Source organism: Podarcis muralis, chromosome 8 (assembly GCF_964188315.1).
Source record: "Podarcis muralis chromosome 8, rPodMur119.hap1.1, whole genome shotgun sequence".
Taxonomy (NCBI): domain Eukaryota; kingdom Metazoa; phylum Chordata; class Lepidosauria; order Squamata; family Lacertidae; genus Podarcis; species Podarcis muralis.
The window spans coordinates 28,315,981-28,321,352 of record NC_135662.1 but is presented as its reverse complement, the minus strand read 5'-3'; the positions used below and the strand labels follow the sequence as shown (position 1 = coordinate 28,321,352).

At 44.6% G+C, this 5,372-nt stretch overlaps 1 long non-coding RNA gene across 1 annotated transcript; it reads left to right on the top strand.

Annotated features, from left to right (window-relative positions):
* The first annotated feature begins 1,006 nt into the window (after positions 1 to 1,006).
* On the top strand, positions 1,007 to 4,333 carry LOC144328796 (uncharacterized). Its single transcript, XR_013394089.1, has 2 exons — positions 1,007 to 1,063; positions 3,871 to 4,333. It is a non-coding gene; the product is annotated as an uncharacterized LOC144328796 (long non-coding RNA).
* Positions 4,334 to 5,372: the final 1,039 nt, after the last annotated feature.

Sequence of the window (5,372 nt, the reverse complement as noted above, 5' to 3'; positions counted from 1 at the left end):
TATTAAGTACAGTTACGTGCATAAGCTGAGCATCAATAAATGTCGCAGGGCCAAATAAAAGCACTGTAATTATGCTCTATAATGTCCTATGAAATTAATTGGTTAAATTACTGCTGTGTGGCAACAAGAGAGCCCTTGGGGGCAGGCATGCGTCTGTAGTCAGAAGGCTTGGTTTCATTTTGAAGGGCACAGCCTCAGTTCAGGTCCTGAAGATGACTATAAAGGGAAATCATAGCTGTTCCCCTTCCTGAGTCTTATAGGATTTATTTGGCAAAAGAGCAATGCTGTAATTTTTTTGACGCAGCAGGAAGGTGAGCATCCATGGCAGAGTAAACCATTTCCTCGCCTGGACTACCCTTGGGAAGTCGCTGGAATTACTGGTAAGTGGGTAGCAATATGCAGCTCACATTTCAAGTGTTTTAGTATAACTCATAAAGGATATTGTACCATTTCTCAAAGGAAGCATGTCAGAGGTTGCTTGACTACAAGAGTGTATAAGAGTGCACCTATTTACCCTCTGAAGTATGAGATGTGCAATTTTCAGGACGCGCCCTATTCCTGTGACTGTAATTTGTTTTAACTGTTTCAAATACAGCCGTACCTTAGAAGTCAAACGGAATCCGTTCCGGAAGTCTGTTCAACTTTCCAAACGTTCAGAAACCAAAGCTTGGCTTCCGATTGGCTGCAGGAAGCTCTTGCAGCCAATCGGAAGCCGCAGAAGCCACACTGGATGTTTGGCTTCCAAAAATCGCTCGAAAACCAGAATATACAGTGGTACCACAGGTTAAGAACTTAATTCGTTCTGGAGGTCCGTTCTTAACCTGAAACTGTTCTTAACCTGAAGCACCACTTTAGCTAATGGGGCCTCCTGCTGCTGCCACGCCGCCAGAGCACGATTTCTGTTCTCATCCTGAAGCAAAGTTCTTAACCTGAGGTAATATTTCTGGGTTAGCGGAGTCTGTAACCTGAAGTGTATGTAACCCGAGGTACCACTGTACTCACTTCCAGGTTTCGATCATTCGGGAGCCGATTTGTCTGGGAGCCAAGGCATTTGAGATCCAAGGTATGACTGTACTGAATTTTAAATTGTTGTAACCTGTTCTGGAACCTGCTGATGAAGGGTGGGTAATACTAATACTAATACTACTCTTACTAATAATAATAATAATAATAATAATAATAATAATACAGATACAAGTTACCTGTTTACATTTCGTCCATTATCTCCCAATGGAAACAAGACTGTTGACTGCTTTACTGTCATCAACTCTGCTCCCCATTCATTTCTTTTTCAGTTGATTAGTATTGTGCAGTTGAATGATCATGCGGGCTAGAGAAAGGGGAAGTTTTTCTTGCATAGCCTGAGAAACACATGTGAAGTGCTGTGGAGCAAGTTTGGCCACCCCAATCTATCAAACCGTGTACACATTATGGTTTACTCTTGCTCCAGTGTACTCCCAAGCAAACATGACAGTCCGTAGGTCCTCTGTAGTTTCTTGAGAAATACTTCTGCTTGATGCATTGTCCCTCAAACCAGCTTCCTCTCCAATATGAAAATGCATGCAGCGGTTCAGCTGAACTGTGTACACTTCAGACAGTCATTGCATACGCACAAATGACCACTTCATTGAATAGGAGCTGGCTAGGTGGGACGCTTCAAGCATGAAGAAACAAACTGGGTAATGCGCAGCAGGTGAAGACATTCCTGCCCACTCTGGTGCAAGTGCAAATGTGGCTTGAAATGCAGAGGGGGAAATAACTGTATTTTCAGCTGCTAATGTGTACATAGCCTTAATATACTCAACTGTGCACATGGTAGAGTTGCCATACATCCAGAATTTCCTGGACATACCCGGAATGCTGCAGTCAGAAGCAGTGTCCAAGCAAAAATCGGTAAAATGTCTGGGAAAATCCGGATGTATGGCAACCCATGTCAGCACTGTTGCTTTTGCTGATTTTCCTTAAAAATAGCTCAAAAAGTCTGAGGAAAGAAAGAAAACACAATGTGATGAATGCGATGGATAGCTTGAATCTTAGCCATTGTGACAGATACTATTATTTTTCTCTAGTCACTATGGAGGCCTAAATTATAGCCCACAAGGACTTTTTATGCCTCTGGGTCTAATGTAGAAAATCAGGTTGAGTAGTCTCTCTCCAGACATGGGAAGTCTCATCCAGTTTTCCCCACAGATAGTGGGGACATCTGGCAGTGAGCAGGCAAGTCTTACCCACAAAGATATTTCTGTACACAAAAACTAGTTGTCATCTTGTCACAACTGACAAAACAGGATTAGGCAATAATCTCCACTGCACTGGGTTTGTTGCCACAATAACAAGAAACCATATATGCACACAGTGCTTAATTATGATGGACAACATCTCACCTGTTCAAAGAGATCTTGCAATTCATGTTAGGTTTTGGACCAGCAGTGTGACTGCTGCACAGTGAGAGAATCTGTCAATATCAGCATCATTTTTAGAGGATCGGATTAGGCCACAGTGGACTGTATGGCAGGAGCCTGTTATGGGCCCTCAAAAAAATTGGCTTTCACAAAATTGAAAGTGCAATGTCATAGTCTGAATGTTGGACTGGGACCTGGGAGACCAGGGTTCAGATCCCCACTCTGCTGTGTAGCTCACCTGGGGCCAGTCTCTAGGTTGTATGGTAGTCCTATGAAGAGTAAGCCCATTGAAATGAGTGAACGTGACTATGTTAAGTCAACTGATTTCTGTGGGTTGACTCTGGGCACAGTGGCGTAGCGTGGGTTGTCAGCACCCGGGGCAAGGCAAGTAATTTGCGCCCCCTAACCCGTGGATTTGCGCCCCTAACCCGTGGATTTGCCCTAACCCCAGATGTTGCGCCCGGTGCGGCCGGCCCCCGCTGCACCCCCCACGCTACGCCACTGTCTGGGCAAAACTCTGGATACAAACCACTGTCTCTCAACCTAACCTACCTCATAGGGTTGCTGTTGGGATAAAATGGTTAGAAGAACTATGCATGCCACCTTGGATTCCGTGAGGCAGGATATGAATGCAATAATAAATAAAGCAAGCCACCAATTCTGGACTGAACTTCATATGATGTCAAATGCATACAAGCAATTACCATATTTTTCCGTCATGTATAAGACGCCCCCTATTTTGGGGGACTCAGAGTTAAGAAAATGGGGGTATATATATCCGTGTATAAGACCCCCCTTCCTAATTTTTCACATTACTTTTTTAGGGGGGGGGACCTAGTCTTATACACGGAAAAATACAGTAACATGTGTACTTTTATTGTTTAAATGTCAGCTGCATAGGGTGGGGGGCAGGACTGGGACTGAGGTGCATAGGGAGGGTTTTAAAAATCTCTTTTTCTGTGTGCCACTGTCCTGTTGCAAATTACTGTCCCACAAAACTGACATTTGCCCCAGGAGTCCACATCTGCTTCCAGTTCAGCATTCAAGTGTCAAACAGAATGGGCAGGAACTGATTGGACAAATCTAAGAATGTTCCTGCTGGTCCTTTTCTCTCTTGCCTTCTCTAACTGCTGCTTGAAAACTAACAAGGACCAAGTTTCCCACCCTCCCCATGACCAATTATTCTAAATCAGAAGTGGGGAACCTGTGCCCCTACAGATGTTATTGGACTCCAACTCTCACTAGCCCAAGTTAGCAAGGCCCAATGCTGTTGTTGCTGAATCAGAGCTAGACCCCGTAAATTTTAACCTTGACCCTTATGCTTTGTCATTACATATCACTTCCTCCCTTTATTTTTCTTTCAAAACATTCCCACAGCCAATTAGTGTTTCTTTTTTTAAATTGGCAGGAAAGCAAGATTACTCTCTCTCTCTCTCTCTCTCTCTCTCTCTCTCTCCATAACTTATAGATCCTCGGCATATGGGCTTGGAGCCAGCTAGAAGATGAAGGTTTGTAGTAGCTTCATTAAGAATGGAGGAGTTGAGCGTGAAGTCACACTGCAGGCTTCCTCCAGGGATTTGCTGCAGTCTCTCAGGAGATGGATTACTACCAGCCTTTTTCCCCACTACCAGATTACTGCAGCAGTGCTACTGCTGACGTTTTTACTGGAGAAAGAGGAACTGGGATTCTAGTGGGAAATCAGGAAGCCATCCAGGGCTCCACTGAGATCCTGCAAACCTGAGTTCATTTTCCAACTGCCGCAGCAGAATTTTGCAATGCAGATAGAAAATGTAATCGAACTAATGAGCTACAGAGGTGACAAATGCTTCCATTTATTCATTTGTTTGTTTGTGTTAAAAAGCTTTCAGAATTAATTTCCCAGGCACTCATTTTATATCAAGATGTTCCATAATGCAGAATGTTTTGGCGTCGACTGTCTCCCGAGTTTATTTATTTACCTGTTATTTAAAAGCATTCTGTTTTTTTAGTGCTCAAGGGGATGGCCGGAAGGGGCTCACTGCATCTTTAAAAACAGGGTCATATTATCAAGAATAAGGTCAACATTCTAAATTAAAGGGGGGGTAGTGGGTAAAACAAGAACCAATTCAGTAGATAGCAGAATCATTGCAACCCAGAAGGCCAATCACTTCGAGGAAAAGGAAGGTCCTTGCCAAACAGCAAAAGATCACGGGGGCAGGGTGGGTGGGAGAAGGGGACAACATGGACCTCCATTGGTAGGGCGTTCCATAACCTTGGTGTGGCCAGAGAAAACGTTCTCCCCAGCATCAGAGCCTTAGCTACTGATGGGAGAGACAGGGCTGGCCTTAGGCCGGCAGAGTAAGTTGGCTGACTCAAGCAGAAAGTGCCAAAGGGCAGAGGGAGCTAACTGGGGCAGTGAGGTGTTTTGGGGCACAGCTGGTTGAGTAGTATTACCTGCCCCACACCCCCTAGGCCAGTCTGCTGCCCTTAGCTGCGTAAGAACAGTGCATGCTGTCCTGTTGCAAATACTGGAGCAAGATTAAACTGCCAGTCTGGTTGGCTTCTGTACGTGGAATGAGGGGGCGCCATTTTGTCATTTGCCTCAAGCAGTGAAAAGCGTTGGGCTGGGCTGGCCTGAAGGAATGGATAGATTCAGTTGGGATGAGGTTGGCTCCCTTGCTAGGTTTCAAGCCACATTAAGCTCGCGTTAGAGAGGAAGAAAATATATCTTAACCCAAAGTGCATGACCTATTTGGTTCCCTCCTGCAACACCTTCCCCCTGAACTCCGATTCACGAAGCTATGTACATGTCTCAAATGTTCACACTATTCTTAAGTATGAAATGAAAGCGACCGAGGTTTTCTAGCTGAATTGAAGCTGGTTTGAGGGGAAAATGCATCAAACAGCAGTATTTGTCAAGAAACTACAGGATCGGTGTAGATTGCAAATGTGGCTTCAAAAATGAGCAGTGGAAGCACAATGGATCTGGAG